Consider the following 10,133-nt stretch of genomic DNA (forward strand, 5'->3'; position numbering starts at 1 on the left):
CATCAACAAAGTGAAAAGGCAACCTATGGATTGGGGGAATATATTTGCAAGCCATATATCTGAGGTATATAACAAGTTAACATCCAAAATATATTAAAAACCTTGTACAACTCAATAGAAAAAAACACAAATAACTCAATTTAAAAATGGGCAAAGAACCTGAACAGACAGTTTTCCAAAGAAGATATACAGATGGCCAACAGGTACATGAAAAGATGCTCAACATCACTAATCATCAGGGAAATGCAAAACTAAACCACAGTGAGATATCACGTCACACCTGTTAGGATGGCTATTATAAAAAAGACAAGACATAACAAATGCTGGTGAGGATGTGGAGAAAAGGGAACCTTTCTGCACTGTGGGAATGTAAATTGGTGCAGCCACTATGGGAAAAAATATGGAGGTTCCTCAAAAAATTAAAAATAGAACTACCATATGATCCTGCCATTCCACTTCTGGGATTTGCTTGTTGCTATTATGACATACATTTATTTTGTATTAAATAAGAGACACATACACACAAATAAGATGCAAAAGTATGAAATTTAATAAGTGAGTGAAAGCAACACATTGACAATTCCCTTAGGTATACAAGTAGAAAGCACACAAATAAAAATGGCCCACCTCCCTAGTAATCAGTGAAATATAGTTTATAACAAAATGAGATAAATATTTTGGCCTAGGCTGGTGAGTACTCATAAGGCAAGTAGTGTCAGAGCTCATATTTGGAGTTGTAAGTGGAACATCCTTTTTAAAATCACTTTGGCAACATGTAAATGTTTCTGTGTCCGCCCCAGAAATATTCCAGCTGTGTATTTAGTCTGAGAAATAATTATTAATGGGGAACATTGATATACACAAAGATATGAATTGCAGTGTTCTTTACAACTGCAGAATTTGGAAATAGCCTAAACTTCCAACTGTAGGGGAAAAGATAAGTATATGGTGATAAATCTACTTAATAAAATTGTTTATTAAACCATTGAAAATGTTTATTGTGATTATCTAATATCAGAATGCTATGGGAAACACTTATTCGTTGAAGATATTAAGAGACAAAAGCAGGACTAAAACCATATGTAATATTATTTCACTTGGGTAAATGCTATAAAAAGAAAAACTTGGGAATATACAGATCATTCGGAGTGATTTATGATTGAATGTTTATACTGAAGAAAGAAGAGCTTTTTACACTTATATCACTTATATTTAATTTTTAACGGATGTTATAATGAAAAACCTTTTTTTTTTTTTGGTGAGGAAGAGTCACTCTGAGCTAACATCTGTTGCCAACCTTCCTCTTTTTTTTGCTTGAGGAAGATTTGCCCTGAGCTAACACCTGTGCCAATCCTCCTCTATTTTGGTATGTGGGTCACCGCCACAGCATTGCTGATGAGTGGTGTGGAACTGTGCCTGGGATCCGAACCTGTAAACCCGGGCCACTGAAGGTGAGTGCACCAGATTTAACCACTATGCCATGGGGCCCGCCCCCCAAAAAAATCATTTTTTAAAGAATAAATCATATGTAGTCTACAGTATTTCTACATTAACCACGAATATTTTCTAAAGCAATAATGTTGTATTTTTTAAAAGGTCACCTCTATTTGCAAGTAAAATGTCTGTTCTTAAAAAAAAAAGACAGCCACTAAAAATCTCTAACAAGGACCCATCTAATAGAAGGAGTGAAAGAGATAATCCAGGTCTGCAATTTATGCAACACTCCTGTCAAGTTTGGGGACAGATCCTTTAAGGCAGGATGTCAGTGAATGAGAAACCAACTCTATCCCATGCAGACAGCAATGTGGACATCAGAGATTGATGGGGGCAGTTTGGAGAGTGGAGTCAGGTGGTGGAGCTACCTTTCCAATGGAGGGTGTGAGAGCTGTGCAGAAAGACAGACCCAGAAGCCTAATGCTAGGGCTGGGGCCAATGTGGGAGGGGGTCCTAGGGAAGACCACTGGAGAACGTTGTGGCTCCATGGCTGAGTGATGCCTCAGAACATAAGGAGTTTAGATGTGAGAAATCAGCTTCATCTCAGACCCAACACACTGGTGGTCTGGCTCAGAAATTGGGCAGGGATAATCCCAGGGGTGAAGAGCATCAGAGATTCACCTGGGAGGGGCTGAGGTAAGCAGGGGCCGATGGTGAGCAATTGGGTGCTGACCTGGCACAGAGAGGCCTCAAATGCAGAGGACGGCAATAAAAGCCACTCGCCACCCTACAAGAGAGATTTTACTCCTGCTCTCTTTTCCTCTTCTATAAAATTCTTCTGTTCACAAAATTCTATAATTTGAGAAATTCTCCCTGCTGAAGAAAAATGAAATGAAGTTCATTCTGTATTATACATTGATGTCCTGTTCAAAAATGAATGACCTTGTCAACTCCTTTTACGCCTTGAACTTATAGCAACGGAAACCTTGTTAGTTACGTTGGAGAGACTCGCAGTGCGTGAATCGAAACAAATCTGATGGGCCATCCACACACTGAAGGTTGCAGGAGCGTGCAATGCATCTGTGGCATGGACCTTTTGTGGAATTGACAGCCACCTTCTCATCTGCTTACAAACTGTGTGCTAGCCAGGTCAGATAGGTCGTATCTATGGAGGAGGTAATCACTTCCAACAGCCGGTGGGTTTGGTGGCTGAGAAAGTTCTCAGTACCTCTTTTTCCCCAATTGCAGAGGTAGAATCTTGCCCTTGCCACAGGGCCAGGCACAGGGGACTGTGGTTTTCAGTGACTGGGGATATTTAGGGGCCACTGATTGTTGTTCCCTTTAAGATGAACACTCCTGCCTTGGAGCGTCTCAGCAGTTATTTTTTATGATTGTTTTGGATATATTTTAACTGTTAATGCTCCTTACTCCAGGGCAACTTTGCCGATTTTTCCTTTCTTACTGGGAGATCAATCTGACTCATTGTGAATGAATTTTTAAGAAAACAAAAAACGCAAGTCTGATCCCTGGAAAGAGAAGAGGACTTGGCAGGTGGAAAGGGGTGTGTGTGTGTGTGTGTGTCCAGTTCTTCTGCAAGAACCTCTTCAAGCATCATTTCCTCGTTGGAAGGCCAAGTTGTGTGGGGTCATCTCTGAGCTAGCTTATCCTCAGTCCTTTATGTGCCAGCATCTCAACCACACTCAGGCCAGAGCTGCTCTGTCATCCCACCCAGCAAGATAATTCACCTCTCCGAAAGCAAATCTGGGTCTATTTTCCACTTAACCCAGATCCACTGCCTTATTATGTCCTGCCCCTGACTCCAAATCTCTCTCCCAGCTGTAATTTTTGTTTCTGGTCCTTTCTTGGTGATGAATATGCACTCTCCTCTGTCTCGTGCAAGCTGGCTTCTCACTTGTACAGGGCTCTCCACTGACTTGGACAAACCCTGATAGCCTCAGGTGACAGTCACATGGCTCCAACCCCAAACCCACTCTGTCCACATCCTCCGTCCACACGGAAAAGGCAAGTGCATTTGACGGTTGTGAGTCTTGTACAAGATAAAGGAGACTGACGCTCCTTAGGAATAAGAGACGAAAGCACAAACGTGAGGGGAGATAATCATGAATTTAACCATTACTTATTGAAGGCCTCTGATATAAGGAGAACTGAAGTCGATTCTGTGGGAGATGTGAGCCGTGGCTCCCCCCTTGATGTTGACAGTCGAGTCAGAAAGACGAGACACAAGGGGGAAGCCGGCTCCTGCTGGTACAAAGGATCCAAGTCCAGAGAGAGAACAGAGCGGGTTCAAAGCCGCTCAGACAGAGCAGTGAGTGAGCAGGAGATAGAAAGAGACTCTCCTGACACTGGGCACAGGAGTCTCAGCCTTTTGTCGGAGGCAGGAGCGTGCCTCCAAGGGGCTGCTAGAATGCAAACCACCGCGCGCACAGCGGGCCGTCCAGATGCAGCGCAACCGAGCGCTTCCACCACGGGCTGGTTTAGAGGACTTCCTTCCCTCATCTTTAAAGTCAAATCAGAATATCAATTCCCGACATGCTTCCTCCCTCCACCTGCTTTTCTTAGATCTCTTGACTCCAGAACGGCCCTTACCGCATCTGGGACTAAAACCAAACCAAATAAAACCAAACCTGTAACTGCATGCATGTCTTAGGATGCTTTCAATTGCAGCTAATAGAGACTCAAAGAAGCTTAACCTATTAAGCAGTGTAATAATTTCTGTAACAGCAAGTGCAAGTTCTGGTGGCTCCAGAGGGGGTTGGTTGCTCTATCAGTTCAATAACATCACGCAGTTCTAGGCTCTTTCTCTATGTTTGTTGTGCTGCCTTGAGCATCAGCTCCCTCCTAGGCCTGGCTCCTAGCATCACAGTAACCATCCATCCTGGTTTTTGAGGAAGACTCAGTTTATGCCTTTTGCCCCGGCATAATTAGTAATAGCACCCCTTGCACCCTCAGTACTGTCCCAGTTTAGACAATCAGTTATGTGGTTACCTCCACTGTGTTTTTGCTGCCAGGCACAAATCCAGTTACACTATCTTTGTGTCCATTGGGAGAAGGAAGGATGTTCTCCTGGAAGAGTAAGAACTTACCCAGAAAGCCTCCAGCAAGCCTCTCCTCTCATCTATTTGGCCCAAATTATAGCATGAGGGATGCAATTTGCCCCACATCAAACAGAGCCCATCCTAAAGCTAGGATCAAATTCTAAGGTACGTGGTTTCATAGGAGAGGGAAGGATGCCTAACATTAGGGATCTATTAGGAAAGAGGAATGGGGAATGCAGAGTGGAGAAGCCACAAACAAAGCCCTTTATAATGAGCCTGCTTCTTACTCTTGACAATTTCTCAAAATCCTCTGAAATCAAATGCTCTCCTGATTGTGAGACTAGACAGAGCTACACCTGAACTCTGAGAGACTTCGGTGCAGGGCAGGGACGGTACTTACTACTCTATGTGTTCTAGCCTGTAGCTCACTACTGTAAAGTAATGGTTGTTCGGGACACGCTTGTTGATTGCCTAACTGAAGGACCAACTCACATATCCTTTGATTCAGTCTGTTAAAATTAGCAAAGATTTCATATGAACTCTATTATGCCCTTTGGATAAAATCTTGGCATAATACAGTTCATATGAAATCTCCAAATAAAGAATACCGAAGCCACTATGCAGACCACATTAGAAGTTTCTTCTATTAAAATGGTCAAAACCTTTCCCTGTGGGCTCTGAATATTCCTCAGGTAAAAAGGTCGTTCTCGCTGGATTGTTTCTCTGAATGCTTCTCATCCTCTTTCTCCAAGCCTGGGGTTGATTTCAATCCTTTGTGCTTTAATTACCCCTTGCACTTTTTTCAGCATTTATCCCTTTGCATTGTGATTATGTTTTCAAATGCCTGCCTCACTCAATCACTCAAGCATCCAGTAAATATTATTGACCACTAAATTTTTTTAAAAGAGTTTCCATTTAAAATACATTATTCAACTTCAGTAAAAAATAGACTCCTTAAGAATTTCTGGAAAGCAATGGACCCTTTCCCCCAGACACATTCACACCCATGAGCACTAAACTGGCGTCTACAACTTCAGGGCTTCCAGGAACCCCTAGAGAACCCCTAGAGAAAACCACAACAGTGTTCATGCAGGTCAGATCAAATCATGCTGGCATGCCCCAGGGTGATGGGCTCAGCCACCAACTCAAGTCACATATGTCTTTTGCAAAACTCATCAACACCCACTGGTTAACAACAGCCAGGACCCAACAACTCCCAAATCTAGGTCTCCAGCTTAGAGTTTGAACTCCAGACCAGCTCTTGCAGATGCCTACTGGACCTCTCTCTGTGGCTGCCAATAGGCACTTCCCAATCAAGGTGTCCTAACCAGAACTCCCTGGAGCAGACACTGATGGTGCCCCACGCAATCTCTGGGCTGCTACCATTTCAACGTGCTCCACAGACATCCAGCTGCCAGTTTCTTCTCTCTGTACCTGAGAACAACCCTTTGCCTATGCTGGGTGGCTGGCTGGCATTGCTGGAAAATTAGCACCCCCTACACAGCCCTCAACCAACTTACTTACCTCTTGAGTGGGACAATTCTGAAATGAGTGTTTTGCATCATGTCAAAGAGTTTGCCCGTAGGATTAATCTCCAGTTGCCCACAGTGGTAATTGGCCTTGATAACATGCCTCCTATTGGCTGCTGCCCCTTGGTCTCACTTCCCTACTTCCCTATCAGTGTTTCCTTTACCTTCCACATCAACTTTCTGTACTGGAATCCTTGTCTCAGGCTCTGTTTATGGGGAAACCTACAACATTCATCATCTTCAGCCCCAAATCTGCTTCTCTTCCTAGGGACCTCTATCTCAGTGACCACATCCCCGCCTACCCTGTCACCTGATTCAGAAAGCCAGGTATCAGGCACCCTACTACTGTTTCCTCCAACACTAAGTCCTGTTGATTCTACATCCTGAGTACCACTTGACTCAAGTTCCTACCCTTTATCTCTGCTGGCACTACCTTGACTCAAACTCTGATCCTAGCCACAGTGTCTTTCACCTGGTCTCCCTGCTGCAGTCTCACCCTGCTCCAATCAGCCCTTCACACCCACCACCAGAGCGATCCATTCCTCGACCCAAATCTTTCCTGGCCACTTCCTTGCTTAAAGTCCTTCAATGGCTCCCCATTGACTACAAGAGAAAGCTCCTTTACAGGACAGACCAGGGACCTCAACTGACCCCTAGCATCCTCCGTCCTTCCCTACTATTCTTCACAGCCTCTACTCCAGCCTCACAAATCTTTGCAGCCTCCAGAATATGCTTTGCATCCGAGCTTTGGTGCCTGCTGTTGCCTTAACTTGTAACGCCTTTCCCTTACTTTGAAAAGCTCCCGTTCATCTCTCAACGCTCACCTCTTGTCAACATCTCTATGCAAACTTTTCTGACTGCCCTGCTCTATGCCATTCCCTACCCCTTCCCAGTACAGGGATAGGCCCACTCCTTCAGTGTTCACCTAGCCCATTTTATAACTCCTCACGTACCACAGAGTGTCACATTGTATTACTAACAGTTTATTTACTGGCCTGTGAGCTCCTTGGGATCAGCGACCATATGTTAACCTTCTCTCTAGTGGCAGTCCTTAGCTCAATGACTGGCATACAGCAGGTACTTAATAGATGTTCATTGGATAAATGAATGAATCATCTGTCTGGCAAGTATGTGAAAAGTACATTATGAGGAGATGTATTAGAAAAGCAGGACATAGATAAAATAATCAGATCTGAGAGGGGAAATTTCTTGAGTCCTTATTTAAAATCACCAATTATTAGAATTACAGATCTCAAAAATCACCCTGAGCAACCTTGGAAGATTATTTTGGTTCTTTCCTACTGTTGAGGCATGTCACTTCTTCCCTTCATTTTCTTAGGCATCCATTTAACCAGATGAATACAATTCTTCCATATCAATATCCTATTCCTGTCCTAAAGCATCTCCTCCCCTCAATCCAGACCCTCTTTTTGTGGATTCTTCTTTTTCCCTGCTCTCTGAAATGGCAGCCACAATGAAAATACAGAGGGGTGTCACTGTACATTTCTTTGGGAATGGGGGCCAGGATGCCTGTTTATTATGTATTAATCTGAATCAATATAGACTTTCCTGAAAACATAAGCACCTCAAAGGGCAGCAAATATGAATCACAACTGCCAAGGAGGATCAAACATTAACCCAGGGTGGTGATGAGGCCAACAAAAGAAATAGGCTAGTAATTGCCTTCCAGGATATCAGTTCCTACCTTATACACACATACCCCTCAACACACACAAAACCTTTATGGATCTTTCATCCATGAACTTGCCCAATTATAATTGCCCAGCTGTGTCTTTAGTTGTAGTCAGGCTAGGTCCTGGCAACCGAGACCTCACATACCTGACCCAAGGACTCAGAACAGTTATGAGATCTATCGAGGAAGGCTTTGGTTACTGAAGTGGTCGAAGACACGTGCACAGACAAATATTTCCACAGGTATCATTAATTACTTGGAGCTGACTTAAAACCCCAAGAGCCTGATTCAAACACGTAGAAACTGGTACTTTCTGATGATATTCGTTATTATCAATTCTTAAACTTGCACCGTGTGTCTTTCTGCCTCTATTTCGATTGGGTACTTCTAAATTTAACTCTTCTTTTTCAAAAGAGGAAATTCAGTCTCGAGGAATAGTACCACCAGGGCTGACTTCTCCATTGCAGGCAGTAGGCCCAGTGCCTGAGGCCCACAATACTTTTAGGAGCCCACGGAAATGTTTTAATTTCTTTTCAAATCAGAAAAAAAGTGATTTTTTATGTCGAAGAAAATGTTTTAATGTATAATAGTAATATATTGGTCTTTACACCAATGCAATTGTAACCTGTAATTTTTTTTTTTACGAAGATTAGCCCTGAGGTAACATCTGCCGCCAATCCTCTTTTTGCTGAGAAAGACTGGCCCTGAGCTAACATCCGTGCCCATCTTCCTCTACTTTATATGTGGGACACCTACCACAGCATGGCTTGCCAAGGGGTGTCATGTCCACACCCGGGATCCGAACCGGCGAACCCCAGGCCGCCGAAGCAGAAAGTGCGAACTTAACGGCTGCACCATCAGGCAGGCCCTGTAAACTGTAATTTTTACTATTTTTTTATGGAGGAAGGAGTCCACAAGGGCCAAGTGCCCACGAAAGTCCTAATGTGGCCCTGGTTTTGACCACGTTGTGCTTGCAACACAAGGTTAGAACAGAAGTTTTCAAACACAAGTTCAGGTTCCCATACTAATTAGAAACTTTCCAGGCTGCTCTCTATGTATTTCAGACTCTGGCCTGGCCACCCCAAATTCTACAAGAGGGAAGTCATGGTTACTACTCAAAGTGTTGGGACTGGAGGTTTGAAGATGCAAAGGATGGCTAGATTTGGACTGCTTTCTCTGCTCTCATTAATTTCTGCTCTGCCATTCTCTCTCAAATATCTTCATCCTGTTTTGATTACCCCCCCAAAAAAATCTTTACATCTTTAGAGATTAATTAAACCAATGTAGTTGCTTCCTTTGCTGTCTTAAAACATTTATAGTATTCAGGTTTTCTATTTTATTTTTAAATGATCAATGGTACTACTGATACCTATTATTTATTTACTGGCTTGCAATCGTGTATTCATCATCTCTGTAACTCCAGTTCTTAGCCCAGTGTCTGGCAAACACACGGTGCTTAATAAATGTAAGTCAGATTAACAAATGAATCATCTGTCAGGCAGGTGTGTGGAAATGAGATGATATCCGTGGACTAATTTTACCTTTAATAATCTCACACCTTGTGAGAAGGATCTTCCACCTCTATCACAACTGGCATTTTGAGAGGTGATCCCTGGGCCCCTGCCACCTCTCCCGTCTCCATCAGCAAGCCACTTCCTCCCTCCTGGGCTCTGTTCTCTCTCCTCTTCATCCTGGGGTCTGGAATGGTCCCCAGCGCGCTGAGAGGCAGCAGGGTCCCCGCTCCACTGGTCCTCCCCGGCGGCCCCCTCCCCCCCGCGTCCCGGGCGCCCCTTCCTCCTGCCACCCCGCACCGCCCACAGCCACGCCCTCTCCGTGGGCGAGATCACCTGTCCCTCCTCAGCCGCCGCCTCCTTGGGTACCCTTTCGCCCCCCTCCTGCTCCCCCTCCTCCGCCACCTCCCCCAAGCCCTCCCCTTCCCCGCCTCCTCCCACCCCTTGGTGTATATAGTAAAGGCCGGGCGCCGCACGCAGACACACACTCGCCCGGACACAGGCGCACACACGCTCACGCACAACCGGCAGCGGCGACAGCGGCTAGGTGACAGCGGCGACGGCGGCTCCCACCGCTGCGCACCCCCTTCAGGCGGCGGGCGGCGAGGCCAGACCGGAGAGTTCCCGCACCCGCAACCACCCCGCGGCTTCCTGGAGGCGGCGGCCGCGATTGCGAGGTAGCGGCCGCGGCGCCCCCGTGCGGGCCAGGGTCCCCCCCACCCTCCCCGCGCGGACCTGCCACCGGGACGCAGGGGGCGCGCCGGGCTGGGCGCTCCTGGCGGGGCCCGGCGCCCGGGGAGGGGCCTGCTCCCGGGGGCAGGACGGCGCCCGGAGGCCGGGGCCAGCGGGGAGGGCCGGGCGGGGGCGGGGACGCGGGCCGAGGCCGCCACCCGTGCGGCGTCCCCGGGCC

At 45.9% G+C, this 10,133-nt stretch overlaps 1 protein-coding gene across 1 annotated transcript in view; it reads left to right on the forward strand.

The window, feature by feature from the left end:
* The first annotated feature begins 9,706 nt into the window (after positions 1-9,706).
* RAI2 (retinoic acid induced 2) overlaps positions 9,707-10,133 on the forward strand; it is a 60,168-nt gene continuing 59,741 nt past the window's right edge. The window contains exon 1 of the mRNA XM_046672637.1: positions 9,707-9,900. The gene's annotated coding sequence lies outside the window, so the exon portion shown is untranslated. The remainder of the gene's footprint in view (positions 9,901-10,133) is intronic.

The sequence above is a fragment of the Equus quagga genome, chromosome 10 (genome assembly GCF_021613505.1).
Source record: "Equus quagga isolate Etosha38 chromosome 10, UCLA_HA_Equagga_1.0, whole genome shotgun sequence".
NCBI classification, from domain to species: Eukaryota; Metazoa; Chordata; class Mammalia; order Perissodactyla; family Equidae; genus Equus; species Equus quagga.